This window comes from Schistocerca cancellata, chromosome 5, assembly GCF_023864275.1.
Source record: "Schistocerca cancellata isolate TAMUIC-IGC-003103 chromosome 5, iqSchCanc2.1, whole genome shotgun sequence".
Taxonomy (NCBI): Eukaryota; Metazoa; Arthropoda; class Insecta; order Orthoptera; family Acrididae; genus Schistocerca; species Schistocerca cancellata.
This window is the reverse complement of record NC_064630.1, coordinates 511132586-511157789: the sequence shown is the minus strand read 5'-3', so window position 1 is coordinate 511157789 and position 25204 is coordinate 511132586.

Genomic DNA, 25204 nt, shown 5'->3' with positions numbered 1-25204 from the left:
ATTTTTCACCTCAGATGGCATTCCTGTTGTTCCACAGCTTCATACTCACCTGATCTGAATCCTTGTGACTATTTTTAATCCAGGATTGAAAAAATGTCTTGTAAATATGTCATTGTAGGACTCTGGAGACATTCAAAACAATGTGAGCAACATGTTAAACGCCCTACCAGTTGAAGCCTTTTAGCGCTGCTACCACTGCTGGGAACAATGACTACGCCGATGTACAGGTGCCGAAGGGAGCTGCTTTAAAGGGTATAACATTATTGTTTCAAAAAAATTGAAAACTTTGGCAGATAAAAATCAGTCTAACTAATTTTCTCACACATTAAATATACGTTCCCTAGAGCCGATGGAAAGAAATGCGACATTCTGGAGAGGATTTTATTGTTATCTGGGTGTACATTATTCCCTCTACAAATTTTACACTGTACGAAGTAGCAGTGCCTGTGTGATTACGAAATACGATGCAATGTTCCAAACTGCTACTTCGTATTTATTCGCCAATACCAGCCCCTCGACTCTCAGTAAATACATTGTTCCTAGACGGGAATATAGGTAACGTATGAGTGCAAGCTGTGTCACACGGGCGGTGACCTAGGTAAGTTTGCATCTGGCTGTGCGCTGACAGCCAAAGCGAGTAAGGCGACCGCTCGCGTAGCGCGGGATATCAGGGTTCGAATCCTTGTCCGGTACAAACATTCATCGTCGTCATTCCAATATATGGACATTGGTGCTTAACATTCGCAACTGCGAATTCATTTCCTGTTAACACTGTGTCAGCGGTATTTTCTTCATTTGAGCTCAAACTGCGGTCCTTGTGAGGCTCACAGCTGGATCTTGACGCATGGGAATAGACTGAGAAGTCCAGTAAGTTGGTGTCTTCAAGTAGCAGTCTCGGTGCTGTGAAGGCCAAGGTGATGGATCTAGATCATCTACCGTCGGCTGAAGTCGGTTGCTGCGATAGGTCACAAGGAACTGTTGCCTCAGACAGTCTATTAAGTGTGAGCTTCTCCTCCACGCCCTGAAGACCAAGGAGATGTGGAGCGGCTGCCGTGTCATCCTCTGCCTTGCGACGTCATGTCATGCGGATGCGGTTACGAGGTTCAAATGGCTCTGAGCACTATCGGACTTAACTTCTGAGGTCATCAGTCCCCTAGGACTTAGAACTACTTAAACCTAACTAACCTACGGACAACACACACATCCATGCTCGAGGCAGGATTCGAACCTGCGACCGTAGCGGTCGCGCGGTTCCAGACTGCAGCGCCTAGAACCGCTCGGCCACTCCGGCTGGCACGGTTAAGAGGGGCGCGTTGTCAACATACTGCTTTCCCGCTCATTTGAAAAGTTTCACGACCGTGGAGCTACTACTTTTCGATCAGAGAGGACCTGAATCGTCATCAATTGCTTATCTGCACCCGTGAAAGTTCTCCCACCAAGCAAAAATCGTTCGTAATGCTGGGAAACGATCCCTCATTCTCCGCATCTCAGCCATCTATACCGATTACTTTTCGTTCATGTATCCAACTGTTTCTTCGTGATTTTTTTGTCATACGTTCTGTGGGGGTGTCGCACGATATCTCTAATTCCAACGGTGAAAAACATAATTCAGTTCTTTTTTATTTAAATTACAGAGGGCTGCCACCTCTCTCACAAAACACGCTGATTACTGTGTCGGCTCCAATCAGCTACGCAGACGGACAGACTATTAAATGGATGTCAGCTAAATAAAAAAACCGCAGTCGTAACGAAGTCGTGTGCTCACATCGACAAGCAATCTACAGTCCCACACGCATAATAATGCACACCAATGAATAATAGGTAAACCGATCCTAATACGTAATTGGTCTGCATTCTTCGCAGACGACGCACAAAATACATCGTAACCGGCTGCCGACTAGACTTGGACCCTGACGATCCTGCGTGCCAACAGACAAGAAAACTGTCCTCCAGCTAGGCCGGAATTCTATTCACAGCCAACGCGGATCGCTCATCTGGGGCCATCATTCATGACAACAAGGGATGTTCATGACTTGTCTTATGTTTCAAACCAGACTGTAAGTTTTTTCATTGTTACTTCTCATACATTGATAATGTTCTCTATACTTATGCAAATCCCTACTTAACGTCTTATTTAATAAAATACAAAGACAGAAATTATAAACAGCTCCATGTGCAGAACCACACGTTTAGCATTCCTTGGTCGAACATAACTATCTGTATTTTCTAATGATGTCAGCTGCCAGTTACATTACTTGGGGTGCTCGGCTTGAGAATACGGAACTCTTGGCTGCGAGGGCCCGGATTGCTACAAATGTCGAATTTGAGTACGTGACCTATTGGAAACACATTATTTTCCTCATAAATGTCTACATGGCATTTGACAAGTATATTACTGGTAACCAGTTTAGACTCTAACGAGTCATAACCAGACTCCAAAATCTAGAAAAGGCAAAAGACCAAATTACTATTAAATATAAAACTTATCTGCAAGACAAAAAAAAATCTTGTTGCGGAAGTAATACGTCAAGGTATGATAAAGTACACATAGTGCTTACTTAAAATCAGTATTCACACTATGTTTGTATATCTGGCGGAAGAGTGCCATTAATTACTATATTCGATTAATAACTTTTGAGAAGCTACATAATTATCACAGTGTTAGCCACAGGAGAATGCACTACTACTAAGAAGTAACTATGAAAATAAAAATAACTGTTTACGGTTTGATGTAGTTTAAGATCAAAATTACACGACATTAAATGCGTATTATTAATATTGTCAGTTATACGAGAATCAGAATTGCTATTTCAATTCTTAGTTCATAGTTGAAAAAGTACAAAAGACGTCCTACTTGTCGTATCAGCACAAACTTAAGATAAATTTTATCTGTTCCAAGGTTCATATTATATATCTTATAATATTTACGTAACACTTATAGTAATTAGTGTCAGTTCATTCGGAAATTGAGGGTGTACATCATGCTACAATTAGCTCGTAAATATGGTGTGTTATTCAAAAGATATGATCTTTTTCAATACGGTAATCGTGACGCCTGATACCTAGAGACCCGGGGTAAAGGGAAACCAGAGACGCGAATACGAGGAGGAGTACAGTACGAGATTCGTTTGTGCGAAGGATTTGTGTGGGTCTGGGCGGCATGTTAGCAGCGTTGATAAGGCATTTGTTGTCAGAAGTGCTAGATTCAGATTTGGAACTTTCAGAGCGACTTCAGTCTGCTGCGCGATGGGCAACTCTCGATACTTTAGGTCTTGCTGCGATGTAGCGCTGGGACCGATGCTACGCTTCATATTCTAAGCTTTTGTGGCTTAAAAGCAATTAGTCGGTGCTCCAGCTACCTCGATGGGACTTGCTAGAATCTAACTGTACAGAAAACTCCATACTGTACTTGGTCAGTTAAGCCCAACTCATCGTACGATCTACACTCAATCTGCACGTCTATCTGAAAATAATAAATATTTAAGTGAACCTTTATTCTCACGTGTGTCAACTATCGCAATTATAGATCAGTTCAAGATCATAATTATTTAAGACTGTTTACGGGTGTTGACGACGGTATTTTTAGGAGTAGAATGCAACGGTGTACAGGAAACCTTTTGACATGGGTGAGCCATAAACATTAAACCGTTAATCGTGAATTTCATTCCACTGTTATTATATTATTGTCAACATCAATAAAATAAACTTTGTTTTATTTTAAAACCACAGATAGTATTGCTAGAAAATTCTGTTTATGTTTCGATGTGGAACAAAATCGAAGGAGAGCTCAACGTGGTACTGCGCTGCGGGTAATCTACTGGCACCAATTTATTTAATTTTTACACTAATAACCAACCATTTCCTCTAAGCAGATCATCTTTTCCTTACTCCACAAGATAAAAATTTTGAATTTGTTGAACGGCAACAAAGAGTGTCTTGTCTTCCATGTAACAGATTAGAAACAAAATGCGTTGCGACAAAATCCTTTCAATACCGTATGTATGTGCATTTCACTTAAGATTTAGTCTAACAAGAGAAAAACGTAAAATATGTTGACTGGACCATCTAGTGTAACTCCCAGACCCTTCTTAATATCTAAGAATATTCTTTGACCTGTAAAAATCACTGCATTTGAAATGCTAAGAAAGAACAACGAGACACAAAATTTTGGAGAAACTTACTTGCAGTAAATCTGGAGCAAATACTACTTTACGCAGAAGAACTTACAAGGCCTAGTGCTTTTCCAGTGCCCAGTCTGGACTAGATCTGCCTGTACGGGAAAAGTGAGGTTTTCCCTGAATGAAACATGCTGTCCAAAACTAGCTTTCACAATGTTACACGTGGGGACAAACCGAATAGAGCAGCTGTTTCTTCAGCTCAATGTATCAATGGATGAGTACAATAGCAGACTACATGGAAAAGTTCTGACTTCCGATGAAAAACACACAGCGTTTCAGCAAGATTAAAATCCAGAAGAGGCTTCATGAATAATGTGAACATAGAGCCTTCGAAAGGTACCCATCACAAGAAATTAAGTCAACAGGTAACGAAGTGGAGTGGGAAGAGCTAACAGACTACGAATAGATACCGCACCAGTGAAATCAAAACTGTCAAGGTGGAGTAACGAGATGACGGCGTCATTTCGCGCGACTGTAGTGAGGTGCAGGATATGAAACACGTAGTAGATTGTTCTATCAGTTCACCCTGGAAGATCGATGGCAGGTTATTGATGTCGTTAACTATGGCTGAAAATTCTCCCCAGCACGAAAGGGTATAGTGTGAAAAAGTGAAAAATCCACGTCCGTGACTCATTTTTACCTTATGGCTCTTCTGTTGAAATCTTATGATTGGTTTGAACGTAAGTTTTGTTTGACTGGTGCTTATTTCTACACACTGATGGAGAACGTGGCCAGGGCTACTGGTTTTCGAACTGAGCTTTAGCCAGCTCACATTTTTGTAACGTTTACAGTATGTGTTTGTGCATTTTAACGCTCCGATATGGAACCTATCTGCTTGTCCTGTTCGAAGGCTCTTGAAACGTCGCCTTTGAAAAATTAATGAATGACTGTGCTGATAAACCCCTACGTTATTTAATTTTCAAACAGCTGAGCAAAACTGAACGTACTCAGACATTCACTAAACTGACACACAATATTTTTAGCGCAACGCAATCTGACTTTCAGTAATCCCTACAAAAGAATGGCCCTGACTAACAATAACCTATACCTTTCATGAATTCTTACCTCACAAAAATCTTCGTTACTCGAACTACTGTAATACATTGAGCGCCAATACTGCCAGCTAAATAAAAGATTCTAACTACTGAAGGCACTAAATACTGGTAGGCATAGTTAGCAAATGAAAGATTTTGATACAGAACAAACAATGTATTTACCTTAATAGTGTTCAAAAGTCATTATATATATATATATATATATATATATATATATATATATATATATATATATATATATATATATATATCAGTTCATGACATCCAGTCTTACAAGTTTACTCTTTCTGACGGGCACACGTCCAGATCGTCCGCTCTCAAAATTCTGCCATCTCTCTCCCTACATCCACCACTGCTGGCGGCTCACCTCCAAATGCACAGCGCTACGCGCTGTTCATATCCAACTGCCCAACACTACAATGGCAGACAACAATGCACACTAGCCACAGAGTGCACACAGCACAGTCAGTGATTGTCATACAGAGCGCTACGTGGCGTTAACAACACGAAAACCTAAATAGCCTACTTACACTCTCTCCGGTTCCACAGTAAAATGAAGTACACAGTTCCACTGTTTTTAAACTCAGTGTAATATTTGGACGCCAACGGCGATACCGCAATGGTAACACCGGTTCCCTTTGGATCACCGAAGTTCAGCGCTGTCGGGATTGGCCAGCACTTGGATGAGTCATCGTCAGGGTCTGCGAGTGCTGTTGGCAAGCGGTGAGCATTCAGCCCTTGTGAGGCCAATAGGGGAGATAGTTGATAGAAAAGTAGCGGCACCGGTCTCGAAAACTGACAACGACCGGGAGGGCAGTTTGCTGACCACATGTCGCTCCGTATCCGCATATTGTGAGGTCTAAGGGCTGAGGATGATTCGGCGGCCGATCGGTACCGTTGGGCCGTCAAGGCCTGTTCGGACAGTGTAATATTTCGGGAGCTGTAAACGTTAAAAGTTACTCGCGTGCGACTGAGGATTCGTCACTTTATCCGCTGCAACTTGAGTGACAACCACACCCCGATATATCTACTCGTTCTATACATACACTCCTGGAAATGGAAAAAAGAACACATTGACACCGGTGTGTCAGACCCACCATACTTGCTCCGGACACTGCAAGAGGGCTGTACAAGCAATGATCACACGCACGGCACAGCGGACACACCAGGAACCGCGGTGTTGGCCGTCGAATAGCGCTAGCTGCTCAGCATTTGTGCACCGCCGCCGTCAGTGTCAGCCAGTTTGCCGTGGCATACGGAGCTCCATCGCAGTCTTTAACACTGGTAGCATGCCGCGACAGCGTGGACGTGAACCGTATGTGCAGTTGACGGACTTTGAGCGAGGGCGTATAGTGGGCATGCGGGAGGCCGGGTGGACGTACCGCCGAATTGCTCAACACGTGGGGCGTGAGGTCTCCACAGTACATCGATGTTGTCGCCAGTGGTCAGCGGAAGGTGCACGTGCCCGTCAACCTGGGACCGGACAGCAGCGACGCACGGATGCACGCCAAGACCGTAGGATCCTACGCAGTGCCATAGGGGACCGCACCGCCACTTCCCAGCAAATTAGGGACACTGTTGCTCCTGGGGTATCGGCGAGGATCATTCACAACCATCTCCATGAAGCTGGGCTACGGTCCCGCACACCGTTAGGCTATCTTCCACTCACGCCCCAACATCGTGCAGCCCGCCTCCAGTGGTGTCGCGACAGGCGTGAATGGAGGGACGAATGGAGACGTGTCGTCTTCAGCGATGAGAGTCGCTTCTGCCTTGGTGCCAATGATGGTCGTATGCGTGTTTGGCGCCGTGCAGGTGAGCGCCACAATCAGGACTGCATACGACCGAGGCACACAGGGCCAACACCCGGCATCATGGTGTGGGGAGCGATCTCCTACACTGGCCGTACACCACTGGTGATCGTCGAGGGGACACTGAATAGTGCACGGTACATCCAAACCGTCATCGAACCCATCGTTCTACCATTCCTAGACCGGCAAGGGAACTTGCTGTTCCAACAGGACAATGCACGTCCGCATGTATCTCGTGCCACCCAACGTGCTCTAGAAGGTGTAAGTCAACTACCCTGGCCAGCAAGATCTCCGGATCTGTCCCCCATTGAGCATGTTTGGGACTGGATGAAGCGTCGTCTCACGCGGTCTGCACGTCCAGCACGAACGCTGGTCCAACTGAGGCGCCAGGTGGAAATGGCATGGCAAGCCGTTCCACAAGACTACATCCAGCATCTCTATGATCGTCTCCATGGGAGAATAGCAGCATGCATTGCTGCGAAAGGTGGATATACACTGTACTAGTGCCGACATTGTGCATGCTCTGTTGCCTGTGTCTATGTGCCTGTGGTTCTGTCAGTGTGATCATGTGATGTATCTGACCCCAGGAATGTGTCAATAAAGTTTCCCCTTCCTGGGACAATGAATTCACGGTGTTCTTATTTCAATTTCCAGGAGTGTATTTTGACAACCCGCCTTAACTGCGTCACCATACATACATCATTTTATATGAAGCAATGATAGCTTTTCAAACAGCGATGCCTGCAAGGTGCTAGTATGTAGTCAGTTGAACTCTTGGTGCCGCCCTGTATGTATTTCCTCCGGTTATTAATAACTGCAATAAGAAAAATTATGGTATCTGTGGAGGATACTACGTAGTCTGATATTCAGCAGTGCTAGTTATGCATTGGTAGTGAGATAATTTATATGTAAATTGAAGGTGGAGGGGGAAGAAACGAAAAGGAAACATGACAAATTTAAACAGGTGCAAAATCCCCAAGATTGACGATATTTTGCAGAAGCTCGAAATTTAGCGCAGACTTCAATGCGAGATGCCTATAACAGTTTCCACAACGATACTTTGCCTCGAAACCTGGCAGAAAATCCAGAGAGATTCTGGTCTTGTGTGAAGTATGCTAGCGGCAAGAAAGAATCAGTGCCTTCTATGCGCCATAGCAATGCAGATACTACCGAACACAGCACTGCCAATGCAGAGTTACTAAACACAGCCTTCCGAAACGAATTCACAAAGAAAGACAAAGTAAATATTCCAGAATTCGAATCGAGAACAGCTGTCAACATGAGTAACGTAGAAGTAAATATCCTCGGACTAGTGAAGCAACTTAAATCAGTTAATAAAAGCAAGTCTTCTGGTCCAGACAGTATACCAATTAGGTTCCTTTAGGAGTATGGTGATGCATTAGCTCTATACTTAACAATTATATACAACCGTTCGCTCGACGAAAGATCCGTACCCAAAGACTGAAAAGTTGCAGTGGTCACACTAATATTCAAGAAAGGTGGTAGGAGTAATCCACTAAATTACAGGCCCATATCGTTAACGTCGATATGCAGCATGAGTTTAGAACATATATTGTGTTCGAACATTACGAATTACCCCGAAGAAAACGGTCTATTGACACACAGTCAACATGGGCTTAGAAAACATCGTTCCTGTGAAACACAACTAGCTCTTTATTCACATGAAGTGTTGAGTGCTACTGATAAGGGATTTCAGATCGATTCCGTATTTATAGATTTCCGGAAGGCTTTTGACACTGTACCACACAAGCGGCTCGTAGTGAAATTGCCTGCTTATGGAATATCGTCTCAGTTATGTGACTGGATTTGTTTTTTTCTGACAGAAAATCGTCGAGTGAAACAGAAGTGATTTCTGGCGTTCCCCAAGGTAGTGTTATAGGCCCTTTGCTATTCCTTATTTATATAAACGATTTTGCAGACAATCTGGGCAGCCGCCTTCTGTTGTTTGCAAATGACGCTGTCGTTTATCGACTAATAAAGTCATCAGAAGATCATAACAAACTGCAAACGATTTAGAAAAGATATCTGAATGGTGCGAAAAGTGGCAAGTGACCCTAAATAACGAAAAGTGTGAGGTCATCCACATGAGTGCTAAAAGGAGTTCGTCAAACTTCGGTTACACGATAAATTAGTCTAATCTAAAAGCCATAAATTCAACTAAATGCCTAGGTATCACAATTACGAACAACTTAAATTGGAAGGAATACATAGAAAATGTTGTGGGGAAGGCTAACCAAAGACTGCATTTTATTGGTAGGACACTTAGAAAATGCAACAGACCCACTAAGGAGACTGCCTACACTAAGCTTGTGTGTCCTCTTTTAGAATACTGCTGCGCGGTGTCGTGTCGGATCCTTCCCAGAGAGGACTGACGGAGTATATCGAAAAAGCTCAAAGAAAGGCAGTAAGTTTTGTATTATCGTGAAATATGGGAGAGAGTGTCACATAAATAATACAGGATTTGGGCTGGACATCACTAAAAGAAAGGCGTTTTTCGTTGCAACGGAATCTTCTAACGAAATTCCAATCACCAACTTACTCCTCCGAATGCGAAAATATTTTGTTGACACCGACCTACATAGGGAGTAACGATCATCACGATAAAATAAGGGAAATCAGTGCTCGTACGGAAAGATATAGGTGTTCATTCTTTCTACGCGCTATACGAGATTTGAATAATAGAGAATTGTGAAGGTGGTTCGATGAACCCTCTGCCAGGCACTAGAATTTGATTTGCAGAGTACGCATGTAGATGTAGATGATGTCAGCTGCATAGAGACATTATGCGGAATAAGCGGTGACTAGTAAAAATGTGTGCTTGTCCGGGATTCGAACCCGTGAGCTCCTGCTTACTAGGGAATTGCGTTAACTACTACGCCACATGGAACAGTGTTGGTCACAGCTGCGCGGACTATCTCTGCATGCCTTCCGGCCTACCCTGAATCCCATCTAGCGCCACCTATCCGCAGACCTCGCTCATGACCTCCATGATCACTACTAAGAGATCCAGCGGAAAGTCGTATTTGTGCATCTGCACTGAAAAAGATGGATTCGTTTCCCATTTCGGAGAAGCAATTTTATGTATGAATGCGCGGTGCCTATTCTTTCGGACATGTCCGAGACAATAAACACCACGAGTTCAAATAAGTACGATAACTGTCGATTATCAACCATTCACTGTTGAGAGCGCCAAGGACGTAGCTGGGATTTTATCAACTGGGAGAGGGAGTCCGATATGTCTTAAGGAGGATCTTAAAAACCTAATTTTTTCATGTTATTCTGAAACACATTTATTCATCTATTACTTTAATGTGCATAATTGCCTTTGAGAGGCATTCATACAAATAGTATTTGGTCTGTTAAATTATGTAAGAAATGCTTTTCTTAAAAAAGTATTGCATTAGAACTTAATCTCAGAGGTATACGTTGGAACTTCGCTTAGCGAACAGCTCCCTTTACGCGCAATTCGCAGAACGAGCAAAACAAATTGTAAGAAATATGATTTGCTTAACGAGCGACGTTTCTCATGACGAGTGACGACGATCCAGTGTGACGTCATCTGCCGTTCGTGCGCGGCAAGGAAAACGTTCAACAATATGAACATCTTTCATTGTCGGTAGCGGCATATGAACAATGTCTTAAGCATCTAGATACTGCAGCCTATGTTAGCACTCTTTCTGCTACCATCTCCGTGCACCTTGTGATCACACATATTTCTAAACTAGTGTTCACACAGTGTTTTTTCGTGGGCAAGTTTCGTAGAAATGTCCCGGAAGATAGAGCCGCAAGAAGACGACCATCAGAGACAGAGAACGATCTCGAAATGAAACGTAAAAGCATAGAAAAAGGCGAACGTGGTGTGAGCGTTGCTATTTAGCACGCACTTACAATCGGTCTACATCAACTGTCTGCACTATCCTCAAGAACAAGATTAAAGAGATAGATGCTTCAAAGGGAGTGACAAGAGTATTTAAACAACCGTTACGTTTTCTAGACGAACATCATTTGTGAGAAGACGAGAATGATTTTCGCCGATCTCTTTGACAGATAAAACTTTTAGTAGTTTTCTGCATGCAAGGCATTATCGTATTTTACATTAATTTATATAGGATAAATTGTTTCGTTTAACGGGTGTTTCGCGCTACGAGTAAGATTCTGGAACGAATTGTGCTCGCTATGTGAGGTTCCACTGTATATGTGATAACTTCACTTTATTGTCAAACAGATTAAAATTTGAATATGATGTATTGCTTCTTTGCTAACAAAACACATCTCAGTCTCCTAATATAGATTTCACTTCGCAGAGCTGAAGAATCTTAATGTTGGGTTGAATAACTCGTAATGATGAGACCAGTTAAAGGCACTGTTATATTTGTAACACGAAGGTTACTGGATTGGAGCAGTTAAGACCTGAAGATGACGTAGTGTAACGTCGAGACCGGTTGCCTAGAAATAAGCCTATACAACGGTGATTGGTATTATTTTTATTGAAAATTGAACAGCCGTAGTCCCATACTCCACCAGAAGATGGAGTTACATTCCTGCTGTTTTCGTTTCTTGTTGGAACGTTTCTAAACTCTCACGAATGAGACTAAGATGAAATTCGGCGATTAAGATATTCTTTCGACTACGAACTTCGTACATAACGTAGAAATTGAGCACGCACATGTCTAAGAAGTCAAAAAAGAAAAAAATATAAAATAAAATAAAGAGTTTCTGTACCACTTCAGCGCTATGGCGAAGTCAATCCGTTGAGCTAGGCAGCATGTCACATTTGTACCCTGCAGTCATAAACTTGTTAGAAACCAACATTTGGCCATACGTTATCCAAGATGAATTCATTTCAGTTGTATGGCATGTCGTTAACACGCATAAGTGTCTTTCGTCATGCCACTTCAACGTCGTCATAGTATGAGTTGACTTAAATTCCATTTCTAATCTTTGCTGTGTGGTTTCAAGTTTTGACATACCTTCCCTGTTCATGAACACTGTGCCAACTGCATTTGTTCCTCTTTCGTGGAAATAGTGTAAACGTGATGGACTTATGTACTTTTCCCTAATGAAGGTTCCAAATGTATTGTCACGTTACCGCCAGTAATTACCAGTGTCTTCATTGACAACTATGTCATACTTTGCACTGATAGAAACGAAAAAGTCAGGTAGAAATGAATTACTACGGTGAAAAAATGAAAAGGAAACTGGGTGGGGACGAGATAGGGGAAATAATGAAAAAAAAACTCTGCTAAGATCTTATGGGACCAAACTACTTAGATCATCAGTCCCAAAGCTTACACGCTACTTCATCTAACTTAAACTAACTTACGCTATGGACAACACACACGCCCATTCCCGAGGGAGGACTCCAACCTCCGACGGTGGCAGCCGCGCGGATCGGGACAAGAGGCCTCAAACCAGCGTGGCAAGGAATAATGACCACCAACCGTACAGGGCACTGCGGCAATGCAACGACAGGAGTTGAAAATTTGTGCCGGACGGGGACTCGAACCCGGACGCTTCTCCCGTGTAGAAGGTTGCCTTAATCGCCTCGACTATCCGGACACGTTTACTGTCAACCTCAACCACCCCACTCCCATTAGCCTCTGCTCGCAAATTTCTTATTCCCGTAGGAATCCGACATTGGTTGTGCATCAGCTCTGAAACTTTTTCATAGGACAGCCGCCACGCCCGTAGAACTGTAAGATATAAGTGGTGCCTCATCTGTCGGACATATCCGACTGGATGCCATTGTGAAATGTGGCTGGAAGTCTTTCCCTCCTATCTCTTTGCCGCCCCGTTTTCTTTCCATTCCTTTCAAAATGGTTCAAACGGCTCTGAGCACTACGGGACATCTGAGGTCATCAGTCCCCTAGAACTTAGAACTACTTAAACCTAACTAACCTAAGGACATCACACACATCCATTCCCGAGGCAGGATTCGAACCTGCGACCGCAGCGGAAGCGCGGTTCCAGACTGACGCTCCTATAACCGCTCGGTCACAACGGCCGGCCATTCTTTTCACCCCAATTATTCATGTATATGTCATAGCTGCTTCATTGCGACAACAGAAACCACTCATGTCTATAATTTAAGTATGAATCCAATTTCACAGCCACACAAAACAAATCTGTCCGTGCACGTAAATGCACAATACCGATATGTTCCAAAAACCCACACTCAAAACTGTGATTTCTTATTGGGTCATATCTCAAGTTCTATTGATCACAGAGATAAGTGGTCAAGTAATTTGGATAGGCCTTGCCCTAAGTGCCATTTTTATACTTTTCGGAAGAACGGGTCAAAAATTAAGCGTTAGACACTTTCTCGAGCGCAGGAAAACTGAGCAAATCGGTAGGTTCTGTTGTACCGAGTCGGACTATTAACCGTACCTGAACTGAAAACTTTAGGGGAGAAGCTATTGCCGTACATGGATTGAAGCCATAATCAGTACAAGGATAGCCATTGGTGTGCAACTACGTGTAGCTGTGCTCGTACACGTCGGGGAGCATATAATTATTTGAACTCATCGGTATCACTGTCTAACGCGGCAAAGAATATTTATGCATGCTGCTCTCTGTTATTAATCTATGTCGTCGAACAAATAAATATTTCATAAACGCACAGTATTAAATGGTTTGAAAGAAATGTCACACAGTAAATCCACTTTATGCTGGTTTAATCTATACTATTCACGTCCCATCATTCTATTAAGGAAGTAACTTTTCCCTAAGCTGGGTGGAATTGGTTACGTAAATTCCAGTCAAAGAGTTTGTAACAAGATCCAGATTTCATTTGCTACTTTAACGAAACTTCAGTACTTTCTCACAATTCAATACCAGTGTTCACTTCCTCTGTCGGTAAATTGCCAACAGTCTATTACTTTCGGTTTAAAGTTTTGTCTTCCCTGTTTGATAATCAATTTAAGACAAGTTCGGATATTTTCCCCTCTTGCATTTACGTACTGATGTACTCAAGGTTGCTGACCTACCTTTTTCAAGTTTAATGATTCCTAGCAGATCGCAAAATTTCCAAAAATGCACAAAAACAATCTCGGCACACCTACGTACAAGAACATACGTTGAGATACGACCTGACCCAGCAACCGCTAGTAGCACATTAACAATGTATGACTTTATTCTTCTGTATTACGGAGCGTCCTCAAAGAGTACTCACAAGGACTATTCTTTGAGTTCACTCGTTCTATTCCGTGATCTATAAATACACTACTATGCGATCTACTATTATTTTAATGTGAAACTAATGGATTCTATTTCTTTTCTTTCCCTTTTCAAAACATTAAGTCACTTTATTCTGGATTTCTTTTCTATATATACTTGCTACTATTCAAGTGGTGCTATTCCAGCGGGACTTGAAATTTGGATCCAGGATTCTGGGACTTTTATTGGGTTTTGGGTACTATTCTATATTTTCAATTTTGCGTCCAAAGGAAGCGGCGTTACAAAATCATTAGCCTGACATTTTAGATGAACTCCGACCGATGAGCAAAGTAATCAAAAAAATTTAAATTAAAAGATTTTGTGTTAACGCTGTATTGTGCGTACTTACTTGTTGTTCATATGTGCCAGAGTATATAAATGCGTCGATGTATATAAATAAACTGCCAAAGCTTTACTGATCTACAGAACTCGTTTTATACTACATAAGCGGCACATTCTGTTGTAGCAGGGAAAAGACAGAAACCACCTTCGCTTATTTTTGTGCTGAAATAGAGTAGCAGAGAGACAGTGAAGCTGGAAACGAGAGGAGAGAGTGCTGATGGGAAAGAGAGGGTGGCAGTGAAAGAATAAGAGAGATGGATGGAAGACAATAGCAGTGGAAGTTAAAGAGAGAGGAGATAGTGATGGAAAGTGAGAGACAATGGAAGTAAAAGAGAAAGACGAATTGAGATGGTAATATGGGGGTAAAAGAGAGAAGAGACTGTGGAAATGAAAAAGAGAGATGAGTGGAGACAATAAATAGTTTTGAGGGGTCTGCCGCCCCTCCCCCGCCTCCCATCCCTCCCCCCTTCCTCTGGAGTGGCAAAATTTAACTCGTATAAAGTATAGGATAAGGTGCGTTTGGGCAGCATTTTAAACACGTGGGTTTAGGGGAGAGATAAGTTGGCTCCCCAGAATTTTTGAGCTGCCGAAGTATGATGAAGACAGAAGTACTGGGAAAGTAAGAAACAAGTGTAGACAATGGTAGAGAAAGAGAGGAGCTACATGTCAGCCAGCTGCCGGTTTGCAGGAGGATGGGCTTTTGTCACTTTTCCTCCATCGCCATATTTCCAGCATCCTCTATACGCACGTGTTAAAATTTCCCGGTTTACGGGTCAAAACAACGTGCAAACTCCCTCAAAGAACATGTTTGAAGACGAGACAGTGGTGGTTGAAGAGCGAGACCCTTTCTATGCCTCGGATAATTTTCTACTTTGCCCATCTTTTCCGTTCTGCCCACATCGTGCGTCCAGTTCAACGAGATTATCAGTCACTGAACTTGAACAGTTCATCTCCTTCGCAGTTCGACGATTGGAGAGTCCTAGCTCCTTGTAGGTACCGATTTTTGCTTTTCCATCGCACGATAACAGTTTTCCACGGGACAGGGTTACAATCGTAGTTTACGTACGCAAAATCCACTGTGACTAACGTTGTTTCTTTCCTATCTGTAGTAAAAAACGTACGCACGCACTAACACCGCACGGAGCCGAATGTCTTTATACCGAATTCCACCCTCTACAACTTGAATCGTTGGTGTTTTGTTGCATACTGTACTACTAATATCAAATGCGATACATTGTAAGACGTGTATATTTCTATTGTCTATTGTCAATGCACAATTTATGAAAGATGTTTATATTTTATTAATAGGATTAAGTAGCAATAATTAATATTTGTCATGTTGGAAATAATTGTGGTAGCAGGGAATGTCTGCACCAAAGTATTGTGGGCAAGAGAGATCGCACATTGATATAATTTTAAAAAGGGCGGGAGAGACAGCGTATGGATACATTTTAAGAAAAGAGCGGGAAAGACCGCGCATAGATACATTTTGTAATGGTAGCAGGGATTGTCTGTGCCAGAAAGCATTGTTGGAGGGAGAGACCGCACTTCAGCGTTCGTAGGAAGTCAGTAGTAAGCGAGATGTGAAGCGAGTCGGTAGCAGGGCTGAAGCGAGAGGTTGAGAGGAGCGGTGTGCCTGCCAGCCACTAGCTATGATTTACAAGAGATTATAAACGGATGTACAGAGACATCAGCTAACTATTATCATAAGAGGAACTAATATTATTGAATTAATTTTTTGAGAAACTCAGGACTACTGAAGGTATGTTTGCTCATTGCTAGTCGTAAGATTATTGTAAAAATCATTTCGTTCAGAATATAATTAATTTTTGCCAGCAATATTGCATTATTGATTATAATCCATCTCAAAAACCATCAACGTGAAACTTCGCAAAATTTTATTGTTGTCAAGAAAAAGTTTAACTACGAATTACGTAACTTCAGTCAAATTAATTAAAGAATAACGTCAGCTTTGGTAATAAATACAGCCACTTATTATGACAGCCCACCAGCAGCTAATAGAGTGTAGTAAAACAGAGTCGCAGTTCGATGGCGATCCAGTAACAGTAAAAAAGGGAAGGAGCAGTTTTGGGTTATTGCAGGTAACGACTGAGGGCCACGACGACGACACATTCTATGTTTCGTCGAAATAATCAGAAAATAACTTTTAATAAGCAGCATTTAAATTTGTATGCCAAGATTGAGAAAGAGAATTAATTTCAAAGGGAAGATTTCATTTGTTGTTATTAAGCAAGAGGTAGAAATCCTAAGGGAAGGTTGCGTAACAAAAGAGACGTAGAGGAGACGGGAAGGTTTCACCATTCGACTGCATTTGTCGGCATACTGGATTCCATACTATTGCATATACATTGTGCACTAATACTCCAATCGGGAATGTAATCTTCCTGCATATATCCATGACTTCATACTGATTTCCACTACTGCACAGCACTGAGTAAGTGCTGTCCTCTCGCGGATGCGGTCACGTCGTCAGGCCCTTTCCAAGCAACGTGTACTTCGAGCGTTCCCCCCGCTTCGCTCCTCAACAAATTAACTCAGAGCAGGTAATTTGCAGACGACATGAGCGGCGGCACGGCAGGATACTGTCACCGCCGCCGAACCAAGTTAAATTGCGCGCAACTTCAGTAATTACAGACTGCGGATAACCGGAAGTGGAAGTCTGGCCGCACTGGGTGGCGGTATGCCGCGATGGCTGTCCGATCACCGCAGTCACTGACGCTTCTACCGCAGAGTACGTTCCGCTAATGCTGACTTTGGCCTACCCTAAAGATTGTTATGGGACCGTCACTGCTCACAGTATATGTTAGTAACTGGATAACGCCGCAGGCTTCTTCAAGCTATTCACGAATGGCGCTGTTGCATACAGAGTAAACCAGAACTTCACAGAAAAACTTTTAGAGATGATCAAAAATATGAAAATAAGGTTTAATAGGCATGAGCCGCAGAATGCCTACTTCAAGATCTATGAGCAACTGTCCATGTTTTGTATTGCGAAACACGTCTATTCTACTGCACGCTCTTTGCTTACAAATTTTGGTAGGAGATATTATGGACCGAAACAAGAAAAATTGTCCAATAACCATGGGCTCTAAAATGGACACCTTAAAAGCTATGACCACTTCTTCGGTAGAAGGCATATGTTACACAGTGGTGAAGGTCGACAAATGTTTATAGCTCTTAAAGTATGCATTTTAGTCTCCACGTTTACTGGACAGTAATAAGTATCATCTCTCAAAATATGGAAAGCAAAGAGCTCTTGGCAGAAGAGATGTGTATCACAGCAGCCAAGATGAACGAGTGCTAATAGCTCTTAAGGCAGAGTCGCCCACAGCGTGCCACACTTCACGCAGGTCGAGTGCGTGAGCCGCATGTGGGCAAGGACTCCTCCATCTGTCCCGGATTTGTTCGTTCCTTGCCGGAAACCCTTGGTACAGGGCGATATTTCATTTAGTATTGTGCTGGGGCATTTTCCAGTCGGCACCACGCTCCTCAGTTCGGCAGAATCATGGTGTCAGTGCTGTTTACCAACTGCTATTTGTTCGTTGCGGCGTAAATGGTTGCGAAAGCATACTTGAAATTTTATCAACAAATAATCCTAGACAAATAGTGAGTATTGTGACGAATACAGGGATTAGCGACCACAAGGCCGTTGCTGCTACGCTGAATACCGTAACACCTACAACCATCTGAAAGAAACGCAAAGTATATCTATTTAAAAAAGCTGATAAAAATGCTCTTAACGCCTTTTCAAGAGACAGTCTTCACTCCTACCGATCTGATCATGTAAGTGTAGAAAAGTTGTGGAATGTTTTCAGAGAGAGGGGTATTGACAGAAATTGATATATATATATATATATATATATATATATATATATATATACCACATAAATTAATAAATGATGGTACTGATCCGCATGGTACACAAAACGGGTCAGATCGTTGTTGCAGAAGCAACGAAAAAAGCTTGCCAGATTTAAAAGAACGCGAAATCCCCAAGATTGGCAAAGTTTACAGAAGTTCGAAATATGGCGCGTACTTCAATGTGAGATGCTTTTAATAATTTCCACAACGAAATTCTGTCTCGAAATCTGGTAGAAAACCCAAAGACATTTGGGTCATACATAAAGCACACCAGTGGCAAGACGCAATCAATACCTTCACTGCGCGGTAACAACGCTAAAGTCACTGAAGACAGTGCCACTAAAGCAGAGTTATTAAACACGGTTTTCCGAAACTCCTTCACCAAAGAAGACTAAGTAAATATTCCTGAATTCCAATCAAGAACAACTGCTAAGATGAGAAACATGGAACTAGATATCCTCGGTGTACCGCTGCAGTTTAAATTACTTAATAAAGGCAAGGCCTCCGGTCCAGATTGTATACCAGTCAGGTTCCTCTCGGAGTATGCTGATAAAATGGCTCCATATTTAAAAATTATATACAACCACTCGCTCACAGAAAGATCCGTACCTAAAGACTGGAAAATTGCTCAAGTCACACCAATACCCAAAAAGTGAAGCAGGAGTAATCCGCTGAATTACAGGCCTATATCACTTACGTCGATTTGTAGAAGGGTTGTGGAACATATACTGTACTCGAATATTATGAAGTACCTCGAAGAAAACGATTTATTGAAACATAGCATGGATTCAGATAATATCATTCTTGTGAAACACAATTACTCTTTATACTCATGAAGTAATGAGTGCTATCGACAGGGGATGTCAAATTGATTCCGTATTTGTAGATTTCCAGAAGGCTTTCGACACCGTCACTCACAAGCATCTTCTAACCAAACTCCGTGCCTACGGAGTATCGCCTCAGTTGTGCGACTGGATTCGGATTTCCTGTCAGAAAGGTAGTAATAGACGGAAAGTCATCGAGTAAAACAGAAGTAATATCTGGCGTTCCCCAAGGAAGTGTTATAGGCCCCCTATTGTTCCTAATCTATATTAACGACATAGGAGACAATCTGTGTAGCTGTCTTAGATTATTTGCAAATGATGCTGTCATTTACCGTCTTTTAAAGTCATCAGATGATCAAAACGACTTGCAAAATGATTTAGATAAGAAATCTGTGTGAGGCGAAAAGTGGCAATTGACCTTGAATAAGGAAAAGTGCAAAGTTATTCACATTAGGACTAAAAGAAACCAGCTAAATTTCGATTACGCGATAAGTCACAGAAATCTGAAGGCTGTAAATTCAGCTAAATAATTAGGGATTACAATTACAAATAACTTGAATTGGAACGATCACATAGATAATATTGTGGGTAGAGCAAACCAAAGACTGTGATTCATTGGCAGAATACTTACAAGGTGCAACAGGTCTACTAAAGAGACTGCTTACGCTACGCTTGTCCTCCCTATTCTAGAATATTGCTGTGCGGTGTGGGATCAACATCAGATGGGAGTGACGCATGACATCGAAAATGTACAAAGAAGGGTAGCTCGTTTTGTATTATCGCGAAATGGGGGAGATAGTGTCACAGACATGGTACGTGAATTGGAGTGGCAATCATTAAAAGAAAGGCGTTTTTCGTTGCGACGGGATCTTCTCATGAAATTTCAGCAGATGCAAAAGCGACGGATACTGCAGATTTGCTGTGAAACGTTATTACAGTTTCATGCAGAAAGAATTCAAAGTTTTAGTTTAGAATGAAAGTACAAAAATTACTACGATAGTCAGGATTCATTGTTGTCTACGTCAAGAAGCACTTTAATAATTTTTAGGAATGTAGCACATGAAGAAATTGGCTGCATGAACAGTAAAATTTCTAAATTTGTAAACATTATTCCATTGTCAGTCGCAACAGCAGTTTTCGATGGTGCTTAACGAAGAGTGTGGAGACTGTATATTACTGCAAAGTACATTCATGTTCAAAAAAAGAGCAAAGCACCTTGATAGACTAGAGATAGAACGTTCATATTCACGGAAATGTTCATTAATATTGAAAGTTTCCATTAAAATATTTTATTTTCATTTTATTTGTTAATTTCGTACTGGCTTGATTGGTTGGCTGTAATTTTGCTGATGTTTAGCTCTGGCTGACTTTGTGCATTTCCAACTGCGAGAGAAACCAAATATAATTATATGGTTGCAAGAAATCAACATGAAATTGGCCCTGTTTTATAATCTTGTGCAAACTGATTAAATTCTGACCAGGGGACTGATGACCATAGATGTTAAGTCCCATAGTGCTCAGAGCCATTTAAATTCTGACCTTTAGTATTAATCTCTTTAATCAAACAAAGTGGTCCCTGTGCGTAAATGATCTACGTAATAATGCTGTTCATGAAATGGCCGCAGTACGTTGATAATTTTCGTAGCAAATTGATCCTGAAATAAAATTGCCTCATAGTGTAATTTCTTAGAAACGCGGTGGTTGCTCTTGTCTGTACGACAGTTGCAAATTTCTGACTATTGTGAGCTTAGTGCAGTGCTCAAGACAGCAGGTAGGCTATTTTACACTGACTGAGTGAGACGCTCCTTTAAACAAAAATAGACTTGGATCGAGTATGTGAATAATACTCTTAGGTGAAACATTTCTTCAACGAACTGGTTTTTTTAAAAATTGTCTGATATGTTACTACTTGTATGCAATTTATGTTACAACACACATTAACACTGACAAATTCTTACTCTCACAGATGTTACACAAATCATTAATAAACATGAAAAATACCTTACTGAAAATTACTCAATCTTCAATGAAAATCTAAGCTTCCCTGATGCGGATGTCTCATTCAATAATGAATCCTAACTACGCGCTACTGCAGTTTCCATAAATAAAAAGTATTACCTTCATTCCTCTTCATACGCTTTTCATTCTGAATCACTAATCAAGTCCTTCTCCTCGGTTTCACAATATTCAAACACAAATCATTTTACTTAAACACACGTGCACTTAACTTCACGTTCACGATGTCACGAGTTTCTGTTCGCCATCTGTCTCACTACTGTAACTATAGAATTCCCGCTTTCCTCGTTGTCCAGCAGCGATGACATAAACAAGCATATCTTCCAGCGACATTGCTACTCTGACCAAAGACTGCGCGCGGATAATAACTGATTCGAAAATGTCGCTTAGCGTATGAGGCATCCATAGCACGTACAAATTCCAGAAATGTAGATAAGAAACCACCAATAGACCTTTCACTACCCCACGGCCTCTCCGGCCAGAATTTTGCAGGATGATTTTTGCACATGGCAAAGACTGTACCGAAAAATTCATCTGTGCAGTATTACACAAAAGTAGTAGTAAGCTAAGAAGTTGTAAAATATATCATAGAGACACTTAAAATATTTCAGAATATACAGGGTGTTACAAAAAGGTACGGCCAAACTTTCAGGAAACATTCCTCACACACAAACGCTTAATTTCCATGTTAGAGCTCATTTTAGTTCCGTCAGTATGTACTGTACTTCCTCGATTCACCGCCAGTTGGCCCAATTGAAGGAAGGTAATGTTGACTTCGGTGCTTGTGTTGACATGCGACTCAGTGCTGTACAGTACTAGCATCAAGCACGTCACTACGTAGCATCAACAGGTTAGTGTTAATCACGAACGTGGTTTTGCAGTCAGTGCAATGTTTACAAATGCGGAGTTGGCTGATGCCCATTTAATGCATGGATTAGCTCGGGGCAATAGCCGTGGCGCGGTAGGTTTGTATCGAGACAGATTTCCAGAACGAAGGTGTCCCGACAGGAAGACGTTCGAAGCAACTGATCGGAGTCTTAGGGAGCACGGAACATTCCAGCCTATGACTCGCGACTGGGGAAGACCTAGAACGACGAGGACACCTGCAATGGACGAGGCAATTCTTCGTGCACTTGACGATAACCCTAATGCCAGCGTCAGAGAAGTTGCTGCTGTACAAGGTAACGTTGACCACGTCACTGTATGGAGAGTGCTACGGGAGAACCAGTTGTTTCCGTACCATGTACAGCGTGTGCAGGCACTATCAGCAGCTGATTGGCCTCCACGGCTACACTTCTGCGAATGGTTCATCCGACAATGTGTCAATCCTCATTTCAGTGCAAATGTTCTCTTTACGGATGAGGTTTCATTCCAACGTGATCAAATTGTAAATTGCCATAATCAGCATGTGTGGGCTGACGAGAATCCGCACGCAATTGTGAAATCACGTCATCAACACAGATTTTCTGTGAACTTTTGGGCAGGCATTGTTGGTGATGTCTTGATTTCGGCCCATGTTCTTCCACCTACGCTCAATGGAGCACGTCATCATGATTTCATACGAGATACTCTACCTGTGCTGCTAGAACATGTGCCTTTAAAAGTACGACACAACATGTGGTTCATGCACGATCGAGCTCCTGCACATTTCAGTCTAAGTGTTCGTATGCTTCTCAACAACAGATTCGGTGACCGATGGATTGGTAGAGGCGGACCAAGTCCATGGCCTCCACGCTCTCCTGACCTCAACCCTCTTGACTTTCATTTATGGGGGCATTTGAAAGCTCTTGTCTACGCAACCCCGGTACCAAATGTAGAGACTCTTCGTGCTCGTATTGTGGACGGCTGTGATACAATATGCCATTCTTCAGGGCTGCATCAGCGCATCAGGGATTCCATTCGACGGAGGGTGGATTCATGTATCCTCGCTAACGGAGGACATTTTGAACATTTCCTGTAACATAGTGTTTGAAGTCACGCTGGTACGTTCTGTTGCTGTGTGTTTCCATTCCATGATTAATGTGATTTGAAGAGAAGTAATAAAATGAGCTCTAACATGGAAAGTAAGCGTTTCCGGACACATGTCCACATAACATATTTTGTGTGTGAGGAATGTTTCCTGAAAGTTTTGCCGTACCTTTTTGTAACACCCTGTATAAAGTATACAAATGACGTACATATAGACTGTAAAGAAGTCACGAAAAATTTTTTTGTTTTGTAAGAAGTGCCGCTCAGTCGCACATAAACTGATCTGCAAAAAGCTTTGTACATTCCGGGCTCAGGTGCACTCCGAGTAAAGTTACGAATGTTGCTTACATTGGTGCTCACGTGCTCACGGAATACGTTATATTTCGTTTGATGGAACTGTGCACGAGTTACAGAAAATTGTTCATTACATTAGTTTGCACTAGTCAAGATACATTAGTTGTGAAAAAAAATGACATTCATGGTGGTATTATTTTTGTACTTATTCTGCACAAAATCTCGTAAGACTGATTGTGATTACGTTGCTTTTTGATCGTAGCAAATATGTATCGAAGCAATATCTTTTCGTGGCTGTTACTGACGAAGTTGTTGACATGAGAATACATTGCACTATGTAGCACATGTTGAAGTGTCTTTTAGCAAAATGGCTCTGAGCACTATGGGACTTAAGATCTTTGGTCATCAGTCCCCTAGAACTTAGAACTCCTTAAACCAAACTAACCTAAGGACATGACACACATCCATGCCCGAGGCAGGATTCGACCCTGTGACCGTAGCGGTCCCGCGGTTCTACACTGTAGGGCCTAGAACCGCTCGGCCTGTCTTTTAGCACTTATGTCGTTGTAATACAATACATAACTCATCAATTGAAAGCGTTGTATCGTGATTGATTGTGAGGTGGCTAAGAGCAGACTCTGTGGGTGCAGTACTCGTCCATAATAAAGACAGTGACAACTCAGAGCCCCACCACTCGCAAATGGTACTGCCATGTCATTTCCACCAAATATCTGTGAAGTTATCCAAAACCATGATAATCGATGTGGCATGTCGTGGTAAAGAAAACGTTTATAATACACCGAACTTTCTCACACTGCAAAGAGTAATTCTAAGTGAGTCCATGTATATGCTGCTTTTACGAAGTACACGTAACTGCAAGTCAGTCCATGAATATGTTGTTTTTACAGAGTCAGGCTTACAATAAGTTTCCCAGAGCGAAATTTCCTGATTTATCCCTGATCTGCAGACAAGTTTTAGCGTTTGTCCCTAATAAATTTTGAAGACTTCAGTATTTCTCCCCCGTGTGAGCAAAAATCTTAATTAGTAAGATCAATGCCTTTTGTAACGAACTGTTTTTAAATGGAGGAAGCAAGCAAAATGGTGCATGTGTTTCATTAAGATCAGTGTTGTTATTTTATTTCAATAAAAAGAAACACATCTATTGACAAAAATGCGCAATTCCTTGAAGTCGCAAGACAGATGTAAAATACCTTCACTTTTTTTCAGAAATAACCTCAGAAAAAAATAGGCCTCTTGAAAGAAGTGATAAGGCACGGAAGAGTTGTGTATACCAACACTATAGGTGACCGCCAATAAAAGAGTGGTTCTACTATGCTCGTTACGGTCGGCGATTACCCGCTGTTCAAATGGTTCAAATGGCTCGGAGCACTATGGGACTTAACATCTGAGGTCATCAGTCCCCTAGAACTTAGAACTACATAAACCTAACTAACCTAAGGACATCACACCCATCCATGCCAGAGGCAGGTTTCGAACCTGCGACCGTAGAGGTCGGGCGATTCCAGACTGAAGCGCCTATAACCGCTCGGCCACACCGGCCGGCGATTACCCACTATGTTATGTCTATTATTTTACAGGTA